The 23917-nt window shown below is 44.6% G+C and overlaps 1 protein-coding gene across 1 annotated transcript in view; it reads left to right on the forward strand.

Moving 5' to 3' along the window:
- Positions 1–1178: 1178 nt before the first annotated feature.
- Positions 1179–23917, forward strand: part of Atp8b1 (ATPase phospholipid transporting 8B1) — a 117985-nt gene continuing 95246 nt past the window's right edge. The window contains exon 1 of the mRNA XM_078029965.1: positions 1179–1746. The gene's annotated coding sequence lies outside the window, so the exon portion shown is untranslated. The remainder of the gene's footprint in view (positions 1747–23917) is intronic.

Here is a 23917-nt window from a genome sequence, read left to right on the forward strand (position 1 = left end):
ATTCTTTTCTCTAAAAGGCAACCTTGATCATGTCACTGCAGTGGTCATGAACTTTCAGTGGTCACGCACACTACCAAGACAACTCCTGAGCCTTGCACTCAAGGGCTAGGGCCCAGCGCAGCCTCATCCTTCACCACCACACCGCAGACAGACCTGTGCACTCCACTGTCGCTGCACAGACCCTCTGTTCTCTTGCTTCAGCCCCTTTGCTCAGTTATTAGGTTCAGAAAATAAGTGCTGGAAGGAACTTCTTGAGATCATCTAGTACAACTTCATTTTACAAATGAAGACAGAGAAAAAGACTAACCAGCAACACCAAAGATCAATGCGACAGATGAAAAGGAACCCTGAGGCAGTCTTGAGCTTAACAATACGAGTTGGATCAGTCAGTGGGCATTTGAACAGCCCTCTCCACCCAGTTTCCATCCCTAAAGTTGTAGGTTTCACCTCCTCAGTAAAAGCCTCCTTAATGCTACCAGTTGGGAGCTTGAACTAAGGCAGGAAGTCAGCCTCTCTGATTTGCAGGTAACTGATACTTGTCCAGGGGACCTATCTCCTTTACAGCATTGTAAGTAATTTTTCTTCTTGCAGCGCTCAGGCTTGAACCCACGGCCACGCTAAGCAAGCGCTCTGAGCTACATCCTCAGCCTTTAAGCAAATTCAAACCATTGACTTTCCTGGATTCTGATACCAGTGACTTGTCCATAGCAAGTGCACAGTAAGAACCTAGCGAACCGGGAGTTAACTGGTGTGAGGCGTGTACTGTACTTGCTGCGGGAAAGCACGATTCACACTGCAAACACCAACCAGCAACGAAGGAGGCAGGCAGATCCAAAATCACCAACTACATTGCGTGGTTCACACATAGCACCTAAAGTCCGAGCGACTTTGGTCTCAGTAGAGTCTAGTCCGCTTGCTGCAATTAAAGGAAAAGTTGTCTCCACCTCTTTCGGCGTCCTCTCTATTCCTACCCTTGGCGCGGCGAACCGAGGAACAGGGCTCCCCTTACAGAGGGAGTTCAGGTCCCGGGCGCGGAGGCCCCGCCAGCTTTCCAGGCTGGCGCGGTCACCGACCCCAAGCTGTGACCAAGCCGGCAGAGGGCGGGAAAGTGACGCGGAATTGATGGGGCGGGGTAGTGACTGCAGCCCAGGGACTGGAGCGCCTGGGGTACAGTGAGCGACACCAGCTGCCGAGTCACAGGCTGGGAGAAGCGGGAGGGCGCGCTCTGGGCACCGTCAGGGTGCTCACCTGCCGCCGGGACGCACGAAGGACGCAAGACTCGACTTGGGCCGTCTTTGCCAACCCTAGGGCCGCCGGTGCGAGGGGTAGAGGAAGGGCAGACGGCCTGGTCCGCCCCCAGCCCCAGCCCCAGCCTCAGCCCCAGCTTCAGCCTCAGCCCCAGCCGCGCGCCGCGGTTGCGCCTGCCGGAGGGAGACGAGAGGCTCCTCCCTGGAGCAGAGAAACCAGTTTGGCCGGTCCGGCAGAGCCAGGGGAAAAGGGCGGCCGTAGAGGAAGGGCGCACTGACGCGGGGCGGGGGAAGGCGGGAGCCATTGGCGAGCCACGGCAGCCGGAGGAGTCGCCGCCAGCTGGACACGCTTCCCGGGGCCCCCGGCCAGCCCCCGTGAGCCATGAAGCGCTAGCGCGGCTGCAGGGCTGGGGCCGGGCGGGCGGCGGCCAGGTGCGCAGCGAGGATTGGAGCGGCGCGCACCCGGCGGATGCCCCAACCGGGGCCCAGCGAACGCTAGGTAAGAGGAGCGCGGCGCCGGGGCCCCCGGACTCCCCAGTCCCGTCAGCCTGCCAGGGTCCCGCGGCACCGATGGTGGTCCCCGGGCCAGCAGACCCCAGGGATCCCAGATGCGGTGAAAGCAGCTGTCGGCCCCTGGATTTCCGAGCCTGCAAGGGTGGGTTTTGTGTTGGGGGTGCCAGGAGCCTTCGCACCCTCGGGGAAGGCAGACTCCTCTGTGAAGAGGTCCTTGGGATTTTCACCTCTCCCGAGGCGAGAACTTGCGGAAGCTGTTAGAGTTTTTCGTTGGTTTGCATGACGCCGCCGGCCCGGGGTTGAGCTCCGAGGTGTTAAGTCAGCCTGGGCTTTGGAGTGCCGCTGGCTGCCCTGCAGTGGACGCCCCTTTCTGGGAGTACCCCAGTTGTCGCGTTCTGCAGGGATGCCTTCCTGGGGCGGATGCAGACGGCTTAGAAACTGAATTTAAGGCCAAATGTCTCAAGCCTCCGCCGCACCTGCGAGAGGGATGGAGGTGGGGGTGAAATCGATCGCCTCCGGGACTCCTGCTTCAGGGCCAGGTACCCCCGGCCCTTGACATTTTCCTTGAGTTTTAATTCGAGGTGGGGGACGGGATGGGGAAAAGGACTGCTGTTTTTCTTTCTGGTGGCCGTAGGGTAGGTCCGCCAGCTCCCTGGCACTGCCGCGGGCCATCCCGTTCCCTCCCCAGTTTGACGTCTGGCGCTGTCATCTCTGTGCTTGTGAAGGGGCCACTTGTTGGGCGGCGGCGGGAGATGTCAAGGAGAAAGCGACTGCTGTAACCTCCCACAGCTCCAATCCCCTTCCCCTGCCCAAATGAAAGAAAAACCTTGAAGTGTCGGGCCAGTTTCTCCAAGGGAGGTGTGAGCGCATAATCCCCGCCCGGGGAGGCTCGAAGCACGAATCCCCGGACTCCGCCTAGGCCGAGGACTAGGTGCGGAGAGGATGCGAAACGGGGCAGGGGAATGAACACGCCAAAGTAAAAGGAACCCGGCTACATTCGCGCTCAGCGAGTCCCCTCGGCCTGCACGCAGTACCTACGGCGGTCTCCTGCCCTTTCTTGGGTAGCTCGGACACCACTGAATTCCTCTCCGGGAAACTGCCCTCCTTATTAGCGTGAAAGGATTCACTGGTTGCGTTGCCTTCAAAATTCTGCCCCGCACTCCCTCGAGAATTAAACCGGACAGTGCTAGTGGAGTGCTGGGAGACCATTTACCATCAGTTACCAGCACACAGAAGATTACTGACGGAGGTTAACTGCTTTAAGGAACAAAAGCTACAAACCATGATAAAGTCTCTGTGAATAGGAAACAGAAGCTCATATAAAAAGGAGAACAGCACAAAATGGGACGTAGAAGCTCTAATTCTCATCGTCTAAGGAGTATTTCTGGGTCAGGCCTAAAATGCCTTTCATTAACTCTGAGTCTATTGTTGTAGACCTTTTAAAGCCCTATTATAAATGCATATACTGCGCGAAAGATGATGGATGGTTATTAGCTGATTAATTTCTGGGGAGAAGTCACGCCTGCCTGCAATTACTCCTCTGAAGCCTCCTAATGATTTTTATTATGTAGTGGAGGCTTCCTTGTTCTGATTTGGGGAGAGAAACCCTATCCGCTTTGTTCATTTGTCATTGTCTAGTCGCTGGGCTTTGATAATTTTTAGTGGTTCTTTGTGTAGGTTACTGAGAAGCAACCTCCCAGCTAGCTCAGATGCCACCTGTGTGAGCTTAGGGTCGGCTCTGTTAAGGCTTTCCTTCTGATTTTATTTTAAGAAAATTCATACCCATGTTCACTTGTATTATTTCTTAGTGATGGAAGTGGGAGGTTTTGCTCTGTTCGGTTGTTTTAGGTTGAGGATTTAAAATAATGATTCAGTAAATTAGTATTCCTCTGTGAGGCACCTTCAGGAAGGATTCCAGGTTCAGCCTGTGTCGGCCTCTGGGAGCCTTGTGCAATAGCAAAGCAGCGGGGACTGTTTCTTTTCCCTTTTTCCCTCCCTTCTTTCCTTCTATCCATCCCTCCTTCCTCTTCCTTGTAAAGCAAGGAGTAGTGAAAAATACATGGCTTTGGAATTCCACAGATTCCAATTCTTTTACTTACTAAATGTTTAACCTTGGGGGGGGGGATTCCCTAATTTTCTCTGCCTGTTTACTCTTTGGGACAGCGGGAGGTATCATCAGTCTTTTGGGGTGATTAATTTAATGAGAGAACATGTGAAAGTTTCTTGGGATGTTTGAGTGTTGCTTTCTTATTTTCTTTATTAGATTAATATTATTTTAAAAATAGCATCATGCACAGGTTGTATGTGTGTGTGTGGGGGGTCCTGGGGATTGAACCTAGAGCCTTGCACTTCTAACCACACATATTGGCACTTTTGAAATATTTTATTGCCTCATTAATTTAAATCTGTTTTAGTTTTTCATAAGCAATAGTTGTAGAATGTGGGTGATCCTTACAACTTTAGAAAGATTTCAATTTACTAGTTGCCTTTGATCTGTAGTTAAAGTCATTGTAAAAGAAGCCTCTGCACTTATAGATATAGAGGAACCTCCTCTTTAGGGATGGAAACAAGTTTTAGTGGGTTCATTCATGTCCCTGTCTCCAAAGAGAGATATCATCGAAGTTTCTTAAGTACTTGATTTTAGAATCTGTTTCTGCATTGGTCTCCCAAGAAGATTTTCTTTGTGGTGTCTTTAGATATCTGGTAAGTTTTTAGGCTTTTTTTTTTTATTAGCATTGTCCAATATGATCAAATGTATTTATGCCAGTAAGTCCTTATGCCAGTAAGTCTTTATCTACTTATTAAGTAAAAATTAATTTGCTCCCAGAAAAGTTTGAATAACACAAAAAGTAAATAGTTTATCTTTTGTGTTCTGTTAACCAAGTTACTACCAAATTCTCATCCCTGTGTCCAGCTAAAATATCCAACATAAGATCTTTGCAGTCTCTGTCACTGAAGACCGACTCTATGAGGGATGATTCTAGAAAAAAAAATTGTGTGTATGTGTGTGTATACACAAGTATGCATGTTCATATAAATGCACACATATATCAATTTATTTTTATTCTTAAAAAACAACTTTTTATCATCTGAACACGTGCGAAGGTATTAGTACTCTTCTTGAGTACTTCTAATTGTGTTTCTCTTTTAAATACATTATTGCCAAAACCATCCACAATGGCAACTGTGTTTAACAACTGGTCCTGGAGAGCAGAGTCCAGAGGCAGTGAAGTCTCTGTATCCTTTGACCCAGGCTGGGATCCAGGCCTCAAGCTTCCTAGCTGTATGACCTAGGGTGAGTTATTTAATCTCTAGCCTCAGTTTCCTTGTCTCTAAATGGCATAATAGTAGTATTACCTCACAGGCAATGTGATGAGCTCCAAGTGAGATGCTTTAGGTAAAGGAGAGAGCCTAGAGCTTAATAAAAGGTAGTCATGAATACCATCCTCGTGTTGCTGCTGCTGCTCAGTGAATACCTCTCACCACGCCATTGCCTTGCTCCTAGGCTCGGTAGAAAACAGGAATCATTCTACATATTAGTATTTGTTTAGCAAACATTGGTGCCCTTTTGCACCAGGCACTGTTAAGAAACAGTTTCCCAGAGTAGGGGCAAGGTCCTAAGCCTCCAAACCTATGCTATTGTTTTGCAGCTGTGGCTGACAGCTGGGAGGACTGGCTTGCTCAAGGAGCTCAGTCACAGCCATGAGGGGCCCTGGCCGCTCTCTCAAAGAAAGTTTACTGCCTCCTGCACAGTGGGGACAGACAGACCACTGCTGTGTCTCCTTAGCATCTCACTTCCTCCTGTCTCCTCTCCATAATCCTCTCTGCTCCTGGTGTTAAATTCTGTTCCCTGTTGAAAACTCAGTAGAACTTTGTGGCTTCACAACAGTCCTCTCTGCGGGGTTTCCTTCACGGTGGAGCCTGGGTAAGAGTTGCTAACGACGGAGAACCTTGATCTAAGCCTGTTTCATTTATTCCTCCTTCTTTCTACTGTGTCAGGGAATTACCTCCCTCTCCAGGAAAGCCTGTGAGGTTCCTAAAAGGCACAGAAGGCTCAGGTTCTCTCTCTTCTCCTGCCCTAGACTCTGTCCGCTCTGCCTGGAGGGATGGTTGCCTTAGGGCCTGGGCGACTGCTGAGGTCACTTCTAGCTCTAAGTTCATTTTCAGTCCTAAGTCTACTGCCTTTGCATTAAATGGGTCCGAGATGGGCTTAGAAGTTGCAGAAGGTCTCAGGGTGGGAAAAGCACTTTGCAGGGGAAGGTCACTGCTGTGTTGGGAGGCCTTTCAGTAGTGAAAGCCTCTCACTCTCTCCTCACAGGCATGACTGAGGAGCCTGGCACTTCTGCAGTGAGCATGTGTGGAGCCTGACCTTTGACTGGTAGCTTCAGTCTTTATTTACAGGACTGTTGTTTTATGGCTTTGTTTCTTTGCTGAGTGGCTTTTGTTTCACTAGATTGAGGTTTGTTTGATTTAAGACTGGTTATATTTGAATTTTTTTTTTTTTTTTTTTTGGTGGGGGTGGTGAATGGTGGTGGCCAGGGAGTAGCTCAGTGGTAGAATCTGTGTTCAGTATGCATGAGGCCCTGGATATGATAAGCAGCTCCACCAAAAAGTTAAAAAAGAAAGCCAGAGGTCACACAAAATCAGTTTTTCTTTCTTTCTTACCTTTTTCAGGTTTATTTTATTTTCAGAATTATAATTATTAATGTACAAGTTAATAGATTGCAGTGTGACATTTCCGTACAAGTACATGTCAAGTTTTGATAGTACCCACCCTCCCTATGACCCTCTCCTGCCTTGTCCTCTCTCCCCACTCCCCCCAGTTCTCTTCCTCTTCCCTTATCCTAATACTCCCCTCTCTACTTTTGCATCATCTTTCTTTTATAATTTTTTTGGTTTTTTATATATGAGAGAAAACACGTGACACTGATCTTCCTGTGTTTTGGCTTATTTCTCTTAACAAGACATCTTCTAGTTACATCCACCTTCCTGCAAATGGCATGATTAAAATCAATTTTTAACCTTTATCCAAATTGAGTGGAGCTAGAAGATTCTCCTCAGATCTCCTCAGGCACCAAACATCAATGTCACACAGTATTGACAGTCCGTTTTTGCTGTAAGGTGAATTCACTATTTATTTTGTGAAGTGTGTTGTGATTTGCACACAAACCTTTACTTTGTCTTCTCAGGACCCGGTGAACTCTTAAAATGATTCTTTCTCTGCCCATGATCTGTGGATCCAGAAGAATCGCTTCACATTCTCCCTGAGAAAATAGATAGCCATGTGACTTGGCTGGCTTAAATGTTTACTCACTGGGGAGATGGATCAGTTTGTGTGTATTTAATGCTGGGAAATATAGGCCCCGTCTTTATATTGGAAAATAAATGTGTGGGTCCTCTAAGTCGGGCCCTGCCAGCTGTTAAATAAACCTCCAAAAATTTTAATTCAACAAGAAAGCCATGTGTGTGTGGGAGGAAAGGGTCATCATCAGACCACTGAGGTTGTGGGAATTAAGTGAAAAATCTTTGTTGTTTTTGGTAGCAGAACAACTTTGGGTTCATCATGATGTCACTCTGTTAGTACAGAAGTTTATTTCCTGGGAGGCTTTAAAAAAAAATTGTGGATAAATATAGACAAAACAAAATTTACCATTTCAACTACTTCTTTTTTTTTTTTTTTTTTTTTTTTTTTAGAGAGAGTGAGAGAGGAGAGAGAGAGAGAGAGAATTTTTAATGTTTTATTGTTTAGTTCTCGGCGGACACAACATCTTTGTTGGTATGTGGTGCTGAGGATCGAACCCGGGCCGCACGCATGTCAGGCGAGCGCGCTACCGCTTGAGCCACATCCCCAGCCCCTCAACTACTTCTAAGTATACAGTCTGGTGGTATTAAATGCAATCACAGTGTTGGACAACCAGCCAACACCAGGGTCCATTCACAGGACTTTTTCATAATCCCACACTGAAACTCTACACCTTTTAAACAGTAATTTCCAGTTCACCCTATTCCCAGTAATGGTTAACCTTTATTCTGGTTTTCTCTCTCTATGAATTGGATCACTCTATGGTTCCTCGTGTTAAGTAGAATCATATAATATTTGTCCTTTTGAGACTGGGTTATCGTTTTTTCAGCATAAAGACTTCAAGGTTCATCCACGTTGTCACGTGCTCCAGAATTTCCTTCTCCTGCACGGGTGAATAGTATTCTATACCCTTCGTTTTGTGTATCCGTTCATCCAAATGACGCCTGCTCTGGTTTGTCTGTCTTTGAGGACTGGGAATAATGCTGCTGCTGACCTGAACATGTAGGAATCTGTTTGCTGATGTGGGTTTTCGGGCTCTGGAGAAATGTATCTTTCATAAATTATTAGATGGATGGAGACGTGTGGTATTTCATTCCATACTTTGCTCCAAAACTGCTGGGAGAGAACTTGGAGGACTGCAGGAGGATGGCTGTATTGGAGACCCGTGAGGGACAGCCTTGTACCTTCTTTTCAAGCTGCTCTTAGTAAGCTGACAGGTTTGTCTCTCCATCACCCAACTGGCCTGCCATGGAGTTGACAGCTGCTATGTGCCAGGGCAGGTGTGAAAGCTCGGGATCCATGGCTCCAGTACCTGGCCATCTGCACAGACCACAACTGCCTGTGGAGAGGATATACCAGGGTGGAGGAAAAAAAATCCTAAACTTCCTTCTAGAGTTCAAAAAAAGTTTTAATTGAATACTTAGTTGTCAGATTCTTTTCCACCTTAAGGTAGAATCCATGGCTTTAAAACTAGGCTCCAATAAAGAAAATGTGGCACATATACACAATGGAATAGTACTCAATCGTAAAGAGGAATGAGATTATGGCATTTGCCAGTAATTGGATAGAACTGGAGGCTATCAGGCTAAGTGAAATAAGCCAATCCCCCAAAACCAAATGTTCTCTCTGATATGTAGATGCTAACATACAATGCGGGGGAGGTGGGCAGTGGAGGCGCATTGGGCAGGGGTGAATAGGAATAAGAGAGGGGGATGGGAATGGGAAAGACAGTAGAATGAATCACACATAACTCTCCTATGTTCACTTATGAATACATGACCAGTGTAACTCCATATCATGTACAACCACAAGAATGGGAAGTTATACTCTATGTATGAGTAATATGTCAAAATGCATTCTACTGTCATGTGTAACTAAAAAGAACACATTAAAAATATAATAAAAAAATAAATTTAGTTGCTGAAAAAAACAACAATAACAAAAGACAATCTAAGTCTCCAAGGCAGAAGGTCAGTTGTAGACTGCAGCATGGCTGAGTTGCCAACTGTTGCATCCCCCTAAGAGTGTGTGGCAGCTTAAAGCCAGGAGCCCGTTGGAATTATATGTCAGTGGGTCATGTTAAAAATCTCTTAACCTGTATTTTTTGGGGGTGGGGATGGGTGGGGGGGGGTACCTGGGAATTGAATTGTATTTTCTAGAAAACAAAAGTTTGTGATATGAGTTTATACTCATAAGTGCTCTAAAAATTAGCCAAATGGGAATTTGCTCATTTGAAAAGCAGGATTTGGGGGCTGGGTTTGTAGTTCAGTGGAAAAGTGCTTGCCTAGCACACAAGAGGACCTGGGTTTGATCCTCGGCACCACATAAAAATAAATAAATTAAATACAAGTATTGCATCCATCTACAACTTAAAAAAATAAAAATAAAATAAAAAAATGAGAGTAGGGTTTTATTTATTTATATTTTCTTTTATAGCATACTGGGAATTGAACCCAGGACCTCATGCCTGTTAGACAAATGCTGTATCACTGAGCTACATCCCCAGCCCAGGGTTTTCTTAAAAAAAAAAAAAATCTTCAACCTAAAGTACCACCGTCCCTGGGTGTCCCTTCCTCTTTCCAACCTCAAGCTAACCTCAACCACAGCACTGCTCCTGGGGCTAACATAGCCAATCGGGCCATGTGACACTTTGTGCAGCTCTTCTTGTTTAAGATAATTTACAATTTTTTTTATAGTCTTATGCTTCCTCCGTTATAGAGAGAAAAGTAAATATTCTCTCAAAGGTCAGTGTGAGAACGTCAGGCCTCGTGAAGGGTGACCTAACTGGCACTTAGCATGTCCTGAATCCTTGAGATCAATTGGACCAGGACTATTTAAAGCAAAAGAACACTGGCTGGGACCCGACGTCTTAGTTAGGGATTGTTGTCATAGTTGGAGTTCTCTCCTGTCACTTCCTGTCTCCTGGGTTGTTCCCAGGATGGAGGCCCCTCCCACCAACCCTGACAAAGTCTGAAAGACAAACTGAGGCTGCCGCCAGTCAGATGTCCCTCAGACGTGTAAGGGTTGCACTCCGTGTGCCAGGTACCTGGCTGTGCTAGTGAACAGAGGAGAGAGCCTGTCCCCAGGTGGCTCACTCACATTTGGGTGACAAATGGGAGAGACAAGGATATATAATGAATAGGAAAATGATACAGCACGCTCTGAGACATGCTGGGAAGACAGGGAGCAAGCTGCAGTGTCAATAGAGGGGTCACCCCTAAGCACTCAGAGGAGAAGGTGGCCCAGGAAGATCTGCAGAGTGGCCCAGGCAGAGGGGACAGAAAACTTTGACAGGTCCTGAGGTGGGAGTGCCTGGCTTGTCTATTAGCAGAGTGGGCTGTGACTTGAGTGAGTGGGGGAGGGAGGGAGAAGGAAAAGAGGAAAGCAGAGTGGGGGTGGGGGATTGGGCAGGACCTCCCAGGCTGTGTAAGGACTTTGGCTTTGACTTTGTGTGAGCTGGAGAGGGAGGGTGCCAGATGTTGCTCTTTGGAGAGGTGAGATCTAACTAGGGTCCTTGTTGCTTTGTGAAGGAGAGCAGCAGGTAGGGTAGGACTGGGGTGGGGGCAGCAGCCTTGGGGGGCGCGGGGGTAGGTTATGGGACTAGATAGAAAGAGATGCAAATTTGATTTGATAGATTTTAAAGGCATCAGGATTTCCAGACAGACTTGGGTGTGGCTTAAGAGAGGGGCCAAAGATAACCTGGCAGAGCCTGGGTTGCAAAGAGAAATCTGAATCTTGGAGTGCCATAAATTCAGTGGGCTGCATTCAGATGGGTGGCCATAGATCATAAAGAAGCTCCTCAGAAATAGACATATAAGGTTTTGTTCCGAGAGTCCCATCTGTGTTTATCATCAGTGTGTCTTCCTAGTTTGGCAAGGAGAGGTTGTTAGAAAAAGGGAATGGTTGGCAGGGAGCACAGACCGGTCTTTTTATTGGCGGGAGGGTGCTCTGCAGGCGGTCCACGGGCAGCCCTGCAAGACAAACCTCCCCTCCCGCAAAGGTACTGCTCTTTGCCTGATTGGAAAGATGAGCTCTTCCCAACTCCTCAGAAATAAGGGGTGCTTCCTCCCCCATCTCCATTCACATGAACCTTTAAGTTGTGAGACAGAGTTCAGGTGCGATGTCGGTCATCCTTGTAAATATTGGGGTTTTTTTTGGCTTTGGGCAGTAGTGGGGATTGAGCCCAGGGATGCTCTGAGACAGGGACTCATTAAGTTGCCCAGGCTGGCCCCCAGCTTGTGCAGTGCCAGGACTGACTACAAAGTCCACAGAGTTTGTTAGTCATCTAAAGATACTGGCTTTCTGGTGGCCTCGTGATTTTCTTTCACCCAATGATTCCATAATTATTTATTGGATACCCACTATTCTCCAGGCCCTGTGCCAGTGCTAGTAGCAGATACAATGTTGAACAAAACCAGCACGGTGGTTCCCTACACGGAGTTCTCAGGGTTGTTGGGGTGGGGAGAGAAGAATAGATGCTGAACAAAAATAGATGCTGAACAAAGCAAGAGGGATATGAAAGAAGTGGATATTAGAATCAATCTGTGATAAGTGCACTAAAGGAAAATATGATGATATTACTAACAGAATAAAAAGGGCCTACTTTAAAATGGGTGGATAAGAGCCCAGATAAACTAAATGTGATATATCATGCAATAGAGTACTATTCAGCCTCAAAAAGGAAGTTGATTTTGATACATGCTTCGTGAATGAAGCATTATGCTAATGAAGATATTGTGCTAAGTGAAATAAGCCAGACACAAAAAAAGTAAATATTGCATGAGTCCTTTTACCTGAGATGCTTAGAATAACCAGACTTGTAGAGACAGAAAGTTGAACAGTGGTTACTAGGTGCTGGGGAATATGGGGAGTTATTCAATGGATACAGAGTTTCAGTTTGGGAAGATGAAAAAGTTCTGGAGATGGATAGTGGAGACAGTGGCATCATAACCAACTTTTTAAAATGGTTTAAATGGTAAATTTTATTTTGCGTGTTTTTTTTTGGCAGTGCTGGGGATTGAACCCAGGGCCTTGTACATGTGAGGCAAGCACTCTACCAGCTGGGCTACATGGCCTGCCCCTGTTATTTGTTTTAAATCATAATGAAATGGTCCAGGAGAATCTCTTGGAGGAGGCTATGCTTGAGACCTAAGGATGAGAAGGCACCTGTCCAAGGACAGTTGGTGGGGGCATTGTGTGCAAGACCCTGAAGAGGTTGATGCTTAGTGCTGTGTTCTGAGAACTATGTGGAGGCCAGAATGGCTGGGGTGCAGCGAGGGGGCTGAGGAGCATGGATGAGGCCCGGCCAAGTTGTGGAGGACCCGACAGATGCCATTAGCAGATTTTTAAGCAGTGGAATGATATAATTTGATTTCTGGTTTGGGGTGATAAACAAGACTACGTCGTGGAGAATGGATTGGGGTGGGAGCAAGACAGGAAGTGGGGAGGAGAACAGTGCGGAGGCTGCTGTGGCATGTGGAAGAACTCCTGGGGGCTTGGGCTGGGAGGATGGAAGTGGGCTGAGAAGTGGAGGGTAGGAGTTTACCCAGCTCCTGTGCATGCCGGGCAGGCACAGATGTGGACTCTTGGCCTTAATGATGGGTAAGATTTGGGAACCTAAAAAAAGTGTCCGGTGATTCTCAGGACTCAGGACCATTCTTTCCCATAATGTGTATAGGGTGATGCAGCAAAACAACCTGCTGCTTTTATTCAGAGAGTGCTGCCTTTCCATGGTTACACTAGCTGGTCTGTCCTGTAGGGTACGGATTGACTGGTCTCTGTTTTCAAGGGATGGAACTATAACTTGCCTGAGGTCTCTGAACTAGGAATTGACAGAACCAGAAACTGCACTCAGGTCCCTAGACTTCCCAGGTAAGGGGTCTAGGAACACCTGAACGTTGCAAAATCCATCCAAGTGACCCAGAGTCAGGGTTGCCAGATATAGCAATTAAAAATACAGGACACACAATTAAGTTTGAATTTCAAGTTTAAAAGTGAACAATTTCTTTGTTTTGTTTTGGTTTTGGTTTTGGTTTGGTACCAGGGATTGAACCCAGGGGTGCTTAACCGCTGAGCTGCGTCCCCAGCCCTTTTCATTTTTGATAATTAAGTCCAGTATGATATTTGGGACTGACGCTAAAAATTATGTGTTGTGTATCGAAAAGTCAAATTTAACTGTGTGCTCTGTATTTTTTTTCTGGTAACCCCACCCTGAAATGAAGTTTCGGAACATAAAACTGTGATTTGAGAACTCCCTCTTATAAATAAGTGCTGAAACTTCTATGTATTTTGTTTTCCTGCAGATTAGGAGAGGAGGATTGGCTTTTGTAGTCTCTCAGAATGATGATGTTGTGATATTTTCCTGGTCTTCGAGGAGTATCTGTCATTTGAAACAAATATCAGCTCTGTGGGTCATTGAATGGTGGTTTGACTTTGGCTAAGAATACCAATTCTTCACATTTTTAGACCACTTTATAGTTTTAAAATCTGGGGAGTTGGCAGGATAGATGCGATTTCCCTGGAACTCAGAAGAAACCCAAGGGAAAGCACTGTGTGGGTGGTGGGTGGACAGTGGCAGGACCTGGGCGGGGTGCTCTTCCTACTTCTAGTTTAGTGATAAGCTGTCAGTCTCTGAGCTTGAATCCCTTTGTGCTTCAAATGATGGACCTGGTGTTTCACAGCTCACCCTCCTGTTGTAATTTCATGGCTCCACATGATCTCATTTGTCCTAAGATTCCCGCATTTAAAACTTTCAGGGTGGGGGCTGGGGATGTGGCTCAAGCGGTAGTGCGCTCACCTGGCATGCGTGCGGCCCGGGTTCGATCCTCAGCACCACATACCAACAAAGATGTTGTGTCCACCGAGAACTAAAAAATAAATATTAAAAATTCTCTCTCTCTAAAAAAAAAAAAAAAACTTTCAGGGTGGAATTAATTTTAAGCATTGTAGGTTCAGATGACAAGGAAACATGCAGCGATGTACAGTGGATTCTGTTTTATTTGTTTTGCACTTGCTTTTATTAATTACTTTTATTTCTACACAATGAATACTATAGTAGGTCCCCTTTTTAGATAAGGCCCTTTTTGTTTAAAGGTTTTGTCCCCCTATTTTGAGAGATGATAAATCTTCCAAAAAAAAAAAAAAAAACACCAACATTCATGATCCTGACCATTGAGGTTTGACAAGCTTGAGAGTATTTTTAAAGGAAGAGATTTATTTTTGGAAGTTGAAAATAAATGCACCAACGCCTGTAATCCCAGCAGCTCAGGAGGCTGAGGCAGGAGGATAGAGAATTCAAAGCCAGTCTCAGCAAAAGTGAGGCTCTAAGCAACTCTATGAGACCCTGTATATAAACAAAATGTCCTGACACTAAATAGAATAGAGCTGGAGATATGACTCAGTGGTTGAGTGCCCCTGAGTTCAATCCCTGATATACCAAAGGAAAAGAGAAAAAGAAAAATCAGTGAAGCCAAACTATCAGGAAGGTTCTTGAAACCAGTTTTGAAACAAGCTCAAGGCAAGGCAAGGACCAAGCCACCATGAGAGGAAATGTCACATTGTTGTACCCAGAGCCATACAACTTCAGTGATCCCTTTTTATCAGGTGAATTTTATCTTCTTATAGGTTTGTTTGCATGTGTCATAGGAAAATCAGTAAGCATGAAGTGGTTCTAAACGAACTTGGCACATAACTCAGGGTGTATAAAGATCAGGGACCAAGCTGGGTGTGGTGGTACATTCCTGTAATTGCAGCTGCTTGGGAGGTTGAGGCAGGAGGATTGCAAGTTTGAGGCCAGTTTTCAGCAACTTAGACCCTGTCTCAAAACTGAAAAATAAAGAAAAGACTAGGAATGTAGCTCAGTGCTAGAGTGCCCCTGGGTTCAATCCCCAGTACTATAAAAGAAAGAAGAAAGAAAAAATGAGCATTGCAAGAACTAAAGTACATTTTGTTAGCAAAATTAAAATCTTATTTGCTACAAAGATTCTTAGAACTTAACATGAATATTGCAAAGTTGATTATCTTTAAACATTTATATTTGAATACTATTTTTTTAAATAGTATTTCTGTTATAACATCCTGTCAGGCATTCTTTGTATCCTATAGAATTTGTTTAAAGTGTAAGTTGTTCTGGTGTTTTTTCTTTTCCAGAATGCCCCCAAATCAATGTGATCCTTCATGTTTGGCTGCATTTTATCATCTTTTACGAGAGGAGATAAAGATGAGAGTATCTCTTCTTTGAACTCAGTCAAATCTTGATTTTGTAACTGTCTTTGACATTTTGGTTTCTAGTTATCATAAACCATTAAAAGAACCAATTTCATTATGGAGATGAAGGGGCTCAGATGAGAAAATCCAGCAAAACCCCAGCCTTAATGTCCCTGCCTGCATTAAACTTGCTGGCTCCTTCCTCCGCTGTCCCTGCCCGTACCTAACATGAGATCATGAGACTTTTGTTTAACTTCTTTGCTTGTTTTCCAGATTATCTCAGACACCACTTTTAGACCAACTCTGAGCATCCTGTGTTTGCAGGCATCTGTAGCAGTAATATAAAAAACTGTAGGGTTATTAATATTTAATAATTACTAAATAGAAATTTAAATAGATATTAATATTAATTAATTATTAAATATTAATAGGTAAGAGAAAAGGATTCAGTGCCAAAGGAAGAAAGATAACAACACAATGTTTGATTATAAAAATGTCACTGATAAAAAAGGAATGTTTTCACTACTGGGACAGAACCTGCCTCCGCTGGCTCAGGGTCTCTGCACATACTGTGTTCTTTGCTGGTGACTGTCTTTCTCCTCCTTCCCTCTACCTGATGACCAGGTGTGACTACCTCCCAGAAGGCTTCCTGATTCTTTGTCCCTTTCAGGTCAAAGTGAGGGCCCTTCTTGTTTCAGTGGCTCTCTGGACAGTCCTGCCCTAGCATGGTTGTTGCCATCTCAGGATGGTAGCTGGCTTTTATTTCCACGTGACAGTCTGGCTTGATCAGTGCCTAGGTCGTAGTTGCTTGGACACTGGTTTTCAAAGTGTGTTCCCTGGACCAGCAACACTAATGTGATGGGGAACCACTCTGGACCCTCTGACTCAGAAGCTCTGGGGCAGGACCCAGCAATCTTTGTCTGTATGTATATGTTCACACCCGGCTGCCACCTCACCTAGCAGAGAACAGCACCTCAGTAGGGTTTACACCTCCTGCTGTTCTCCAGTCTCGTATTAAATAGTGAGGTCAGAGACATCCCTTTTTCCACACTGGCATTAGCTGCTGTTATTAAATACATATGAGAGAGAAGGCATTGAACAACTTTGAACCAACAACTGTTGGCTGTTTTTATAATGACCTGGTAACAAAAAAGAATCCATTTTGGTCTAATTAGGTTTATGTTATGACTCTCATGCCTTCAATAAATGGCCAGAGGAGAATAACCAAGTTCTTGGACCTTAGAACTTAGCAAAGATTTACAAACACACATAAACATTTACTTAGTAAAATAGTCTCAAAGAAAAAATGGATTTGGCGTAACTTTTAGTATCTATTGTCATGCTTTGACATCTCTGTGGAAAAATGGATTCTTGTGACATTTTGGTTTCAGAGACTTATTTGCAATGGTGTACAGAAACACTTAGACCATTCTTACTGTGAACTATGAACACAGCTAGCTATGAAAACAGCTGGTACCTGTTCTGTCTTGAGTTTGTTATTGGCAAAGCCAAGGGATAGAGAGTTTTCAAGATTTTGAGAGTATTTGGGGGTTAGTGTAACTCTAGTTGTTTCCTAATGCGATGGAGCAAAATCAAGCTTCAAACTTGGCCTGTCTCAGTCAATCAATTTTCAGTGCTTGTCCACAAAACCAGAACAGGAGACATTCTAGTGATCCAGGAAGCTCTTACCCTGGTTTTGCTTTGAGCTTTCAACAGGATCTAGTTTATTAAAGACATTTTGGTAAAGTATCCTTAACCTAACCAACCAGAGTTGATTTTGCCTTCCAGGGGACATTTTAGGTTGTCACTACTCAGGAGATGTTACTAACATCTAGTGGAAGGGACCAGGGATGCTGCTAAAATCCTACAATATGCCGGATGGTCCCCACAAAGAGGTGTCCTGTCCAAAATGCCAATAATGTTGAGGCTGAGAAATCCTGTCCTAAACCCTTAAAATGCTGGGGCCCCACAGGACTCATTGCCGACACATTTCTCACTCCATGCAGTGTACCTCCCAGGTACCCAAACCTACCCCATTGAGAAGTGAACCCCCACCCATTTTAGAAGGTAAGGCCTCTCCAGCTGATGCTTTCATGAGAAATCCTTTCATAAGAAATCTCCAAGGTCTGATGCTTCTACCTCCAAAAGACCTTGGCTCTAACCAGTTACCCCCACCTCTGCTGCCCTCCATTAAGTTCAAGTCACCATCCTCCCTCCCCTCCCTGGACCATTCCAGTGGTCTCCTAACCTAGGTCTCCATTTCCACCCTGCCTCCTCCAACTCAGACTGCCAATCGGATCCTGGGTCATGTCCACACCCAGCAGCAAAACCTTTTAGTGGCTCACCACTGCAGCCATGACAGCTCGGACCCCTGCCTCCTATTAACTCCATTCTTGACCTCCTCAGCCTCAGTATGGAGCGTGGCAAGTCCTTCCCTGTGCCAGGACCTTCACATTAGTTCCTGTCTCACCTGAGACACTCTCCCGCAGAACCTCCTCCTTATCTTTCACTTTTTGGCTTGTGTCATTTCTCAGAGTCTTCTCTGACCACTTCTGCTAGAGGAGGTCCTTCCTAAACCGGGCATGGTGGCACACACCTGTTACCCTAGCTTCTTGGGAGGCAGAGGCAGGAAGAAGATCACAAGTTCCATTCCAGCCAGGGCAGCTGAGCAAGACCCTATCTCCAAATAACAGCCAAAAAGATAACCAAGGAGCTCCCTCCAAGTTAGGCCCTCCGCTGTGTTTCTTATATTCATCAGAGTGTAACCCTTTATTTATTTGTTGGATTATTGGAGTGCTTTTCCTGTGAGGTTGGACACTCCCTAAAAAGGGATCCCATCGGTCTTGCTCACTATAGCTCTGTGGCTAACGAGGACTGAGTCCTGCTGTTGGAATAATGTTGACATAATATTGGTGAGAGTAGTTACTTCTTGGTGGTGAGCGAATGAGGACTAGATATGATTGAGAGAGGCGGTAAGAAATGTGAGCTGTGGGATCATGAGGAGGGGAGTTGCTAACTCAGTTTAGAGGTATTCAGGAAGGTTCCCAAGAAAGGGTTATATTGGAGAGTCATTTTGAGAAGATGATTTGGGGTTTCCCAAGTTTGGAAAATGATAAAAAGTTCCAGTTGGTGTAGGTGGGAGAAATGCTTGAAATTAAATGGATCCTAGAGAAAATCTAGGATCACCCAGAGAGTGCCAACTTCCACCTTGTAGACCAGCAGAGTGTCAAACATGAACTTTCATGAGAACCTCCTGAAGATCTTGTTAAAAATGTAGATTTGGAGTTTGGTCATGGGTGAAGTTCTCCATTCCTAATAAGCTGTAGATGAGGCAGATGATCTGGTCCATGGGCCTCACTTTGAGTAGCAAGGAGAAAGAGAATAGAAGACCAGAAATGTTGGCATGACTATACCACGTCTCTTCACATGTGCTAGAGGAGCTTACTTATGTTCCCTTCAATGCTTAATTTTCTTTTAGATCATCTCCTTGTGCTTTTATTTAAAGTTCTTATTCTCCATGGGCCTTCCCATGTTATTAAAGGAATAGGAAAAAACAAGAAAACTAGTTACGCCACAGGTGTCCACCCTGTTGTGTGCTGGTCATCAGTGTCAAAGGACCACAGTAAGCATGTTAGTACTTTTGTGAAACACCAAGCCACCTCAATATTATCTTATCATTGCCTGCATTCCATCAGGTGCCCTGTCCTCTGCAATCTGCAAATCATTTTTGTTATGGTTTTTCAGTAGAGTATTTTTGGTCTGGATGGTGTGTTTCATCACTTATACTCCTAGGAGTAGGATGGAACTTCCCTCCACCAGCCTCTGTATCTTTAGAAAAGACAAAGTGGGATTAATCCAATCTGGTCATCAGTTGGAGGGTGAATTTGTTCTCCTAAAAAAAAAAATTATAGTTATTGGTATATATACACAATGGAATATTACTCAGCATTAAAATAGAATAAAATTATGGCATTTGCAGGTAAATGGATGGAGTTGGAGAATATCATGCTAAGTGAAGCAAGCCAATTCCAAAAAACCAAAGGCTAAATGTTTTCTTTGATATGAGGATGCTGACTCATAATGGCATGGGTGCAGGGAGCATGGGAGGAATGGAGGGACTTTGGATAGGGCAAAGGGGAGGGAGGGGAAGGGAGGAAGCATGGGGGTAGGAAAGATGGTGGAATGAAATGGACATCATTACCCTGGGAACATGTATGAAGGCACAAATGGTGTGACTTTACTTTGTGTATAACCAGTGACTTGAAAAATTGTACTCTATATGTATAATATGAAATGAATGGCATTCTGTAATCATATATATATAACAAATTAGAATAAATAGGGCTGGGGATGTGGCTCAGCGGTAGCGCGCTCGCCTGGCATGCGTGCGGCCCGGGTTCGATCCTCAGCACCACATACCAACAAAGATGTTGTGTCCGCCGGGAACTAAAAAATAAATATTAAAAATTCTCTCTCTCTCTCTCTCTCCTCTCTCACTCTCTCTTTGAAAAAAAAGAATAAATAAATAATTTTTTAAAAAATAAAATGAATTAATATGAACAAGAAAAAAAATTATAGTTAAGCAGTTGAACTTCACATTGTCCAGGGCCTCCTTTAAGATGCATCTGGCATGGGTACTGAGGAATTTCTATGTGTGAGTGTGTTCATTCATTTTTGGCTTTCTGATAGATGAGGTCCTCAAACTTGGCTGCACATTTGAACCACCCAGGAAGCATAAAAAATGTTGATGGCTGACCTGAGGTCTTCACTTCCAGAGATTTTAATTAATCAAACAGGAATACACCTAGGGCAATTCTAGTGTACCATCAAGCAGAACTGCTTGGGAGGTAGACAGTGTCAGAGTCCATACCATTTATACCATGTTTTTAGTGTATCAGAAATTTGCTTGGGCCAACCAGGCACAGTGGTGCATGCTTATAATCCTGGCATAGAAGGAGGCTACAGCAAAGGATCTCAAGTTCAAGGCCAGCCTCAGCAATTTATCGAGATCCTAAGTAACTTAGCAAGATTCTGTCTTAAATTTTTTTTTAAACAAGGCTTTGGGTTTGTGGAAATGTCTAGATAGGAACCTATAATGGAAGAGATTGAAATACATGAGTGGTGTAAGATAAGGAGGGGATTCTGCAACACATCAGTCGTGAGTGGCCTTGATCAAGACACTGAACTTCATAGCTCAGGTCTGTGGAGTTATTTGCTTATGGCAAAGTGCTTTCACTTGCAATATCTTATTTTCTCAAGAATTCTTAGGAGAGCAGGGCACCTGCCCCTCTGATCCTCTCTGCACAGTCTTGTGTTGTCTGCGATTCAGCTGCAGCATCCCTGTGGCCTGTGGGCCTCCCACAGGTTTCCCGGGCTGGATCATGTGTGGCTTCCCCAGGCTCCCATGTTCCTGGTCGTCCCATCCTTTCCTGAAATTACTGTATTCAACTTCAACAGCATGCATTGGGCTGTCACCCCATGAGATGTAGTGAGAGGGTCACCATAACTTCTTCTTCCCTAGTCCATGAAGGGAGGCCTTCAGTAAATGGCGAGTTAATTAATTAGTACATTCATTTCCACTTTAAAGATGGGGACACTGAGGCCCAGGGAGACTAAATACACCTCCAGTACTCTTAACCTTCCCTCATCTTTCTAAGCTCTGGGATCCATCTTCTCAAAAGAAAGTATCGGGACGTTTTCTTGAACAACTTTGATAGCTCTAAAATGGGTTGGTCTGTTTTATGATTTTAACTAGTATTGCCAAAATTCAACGAAACGCTCCAGGCAGGGGTGAATGGGTCTCAAGAATAAAGATATGATCAAAGTAATCCACCTATTGGCAAGAAAGAAAATCCACATCACACCTCGCCCTAGAACAGGACCTGAGCCCTGACTGCCGGGCATTGTAATCACTTCAGGGACCTTGGAAAAAATGTAGAACTTCCTGTCTGAAATCCCCAAGTGATTTTGAAGCAGAGGAATCGGGATTTAAGGTCTGCTTTTTGGTGCTCTTGGAGATTACTCATCTTTGACCAGCAGTGAATGATTTTCAAACCTGTCTTTAGTCAGGTAACGGTGGTACACACCTGTCATCGCAGCAACTGGAGAGACGGAGGCAGGAGGATCACACATTTCAGGCCAGCCTGGGCAGTTTAGTGAGATTGTGTCTCAGAATAAAAAAATAAGAAGGACCGGGGATGTAGTTCCGTGGTAGAGCACTCCTGGGTTCCATCCCCAGTACTGCAAAACCCCAAAACAGGAACCCCAAACCCCCGTTTGGATGAACTGTAAACAGCTGGCTGATCCCAAAGCAGCCTGCGCTGAGCAGCCGCAGCGTCCAGGCCACACACACTGCTGAGAAGAGGAAGTTGTCTTCTGCTTAAATCATGCCCTATCAGGGATGTGGCTATTGAGACTGGACTCTTGACCACTTAGAAGTCATTTCCTAATCAGTTAGGGTGAGGAGGAGGAGGAGGGCTGGGTGGGCCTGAAATTGAAAGAAGGAAAGAAATGCAGAACCACATCCCTGCTCTGTGAGGGTGAGACTGTCCCCAGGTGGCCTAAGATGTGGGTATTGTGATATTATTGCCATCAGGCAGCCCCTTTGGCTAAAGCCAATTAAGAGATTTTGAGAGTTGCAAAATTTTAAGGGTCAAGCAAGTGTATTTTGTGGAGTTTAAATGAACACTACAGAATCCGGGTGGCCAGGTCCAGCCTCCCCTCCCTGTGTCTTCACAGAAGTTTCTCTGTCCTGGCCTCCCGCCTGCCAGCCCTGTCCTGGAAGCCTGCCCATCACAGTTTTAATTGTTAAATTCCCGGAGCGTGAATATATGTAAACATACAACAGGATGTTCCTCCCAGCTGTGTGGAGGGACCTGGAGCCAGCAAGACGGGCCTCCTCCTTCAAATTGAGCAAAAACTTCAGCTACGTTTACAGGAATGATAAAGTCGTGCGTTTTCATTTTTAAAGGACTTTAAAAACTTCCACCAGTTGAGTATGTTTTCATCCACTCCTACTTGAGTTAAGTACAAGATTAAAAAAAAAAAAAAAGATACTTGGTTTACCTTTTGCAACTTCAGCTTGTGAATATTTCTCTATATTTATTGACATCCTTCAAAGCAGTTTTATATTTACAAAAAAAACTTGGGGAATTTGAGGTGCATGACAATCCATATGTAAGGAGAATCAGAAATATGGACTTGAGTTCCTTGCTTTTTTCAGTTTTTGAAGTCTAGCATGTATCATAGGGTTAGCAGAAAGAGAATATTTACCATTATACCTATTTCTTTTTTTTTTCATTCAATAAGTTAAAAATTGGTAATGAATCGTACCAAAAATAAGATTAAAAACAACATGTTCAGTGTTGCTAACACAAAATAGTGAGCTTTAGGCCATAGTTGATATCAACTTCAGATTTTACTAGTTAATTTTAAATTTTATTTTTGTCTCCTCGGGCAGCCTTCTGTCCATGAAAGCTCATAGTTCTTTGCCTTTCTGATACTGGGGTTTGAGTGAAGTCATTTCCCTCTGGTTTTCATTTTACTGCCAGATTTCTTCTGCTTGTTCCAAAAAAGCTCTCTCAAATCACTTTTGACCAAATTTGGTCACTGCTAACACATCTCAGGATTCTTGTGTAATTTCTCTCTGGTTTTCATTTTACTGCTAGACTTCCATAAAAGCCTTCTCAAACAACCTCAGACCAAATTTGGACCCTGCTAAAGTATCTACTTAGGTACAATTTCATGAGTGCCTCTCCTTACGGATCATCTCCCCTTGAGTGGAAGTTAGGTCTCGTGAGGCCCTTCTAATGAAGAGCATATGGCCATGGTGATGGGATGTTACTTCTGAGGCTGGGGTACAGTTCTTTGGCTGTCTCCCTTGCTCTGAGAGAAGCCAGCCTCCCTCCATGTTGGATCTACCTCATGGAGAGACATGGCAAGGGAATGAGGGTGTCCTCCAACCAACATCCCATGAAGAACTGAGTCCTGCCTGTTAGGTAATAGCTAGCAGTGAGCAGTGAGATGCTTGAAAAGGTCATAAAGTGTTCTTGAAATTACCTCAACTTCCTCCTTTGTGATGAGGTCAAAAAGTGTCCTTTAAATTACTTTTGGGTCCTTCTTTAAACCATCTTAAGAAATCAAATGGTGGGATTTAATCTGTAGAAAACAAACAAAAGTAAGGGAGCTATTTGTAAAACACGTCAAGAGAAAAGGATTCATGGGACCAACTCTTGACGGGGTTCCCTGAGGGTGATGTGAAGTTAGGAGTTATGGCTATAAGCATCTCCAATTTTCTGGGAGGAAAGATTCCTTTAGTAACACAGGTGCATTAAGGAAACTTCTGACCAGCTATTGACCCCAGTGCCCACATCCACTTGGGATTGACTTATAGATGAAGCCACCCTAAATAGGATGGCCACCATGACAATTCCGAAGAGGACTAATTAAGGTAAAAAATTTCACCACCCAACATGAAAGAGGAGTTGAACACCTCATTGACAGAGGTCATGGAAGGGGGACCCCGGATTTCAAGTTAACCATAAAATAATAATAAATGTGGGGACAGCATTGTCTCCTTTGTTGTTCTCTCTCTTGGGAGTGCTCTCTGCTTAAGCCTCACTTTGCTTTTTCTTTACTTTCACCTGTAATA

This window comes from Ictidomys tridecemlineatus, chromosome 13, assembly GCF_052094955.1.
Source record: "Ictidomys tridecemlineatus isolate mIctTri1 chromosome 13, mIctTri1.hap1, whole genome shotgun sequence".
NCBI classification, from domain to species: domain Eukaryota; kingdom Metazoa; phylum Chordata; class Mammalia; order Rodentia; family Sciuridae; genus Ictidomys; species Ictidomys tridecemlineatus.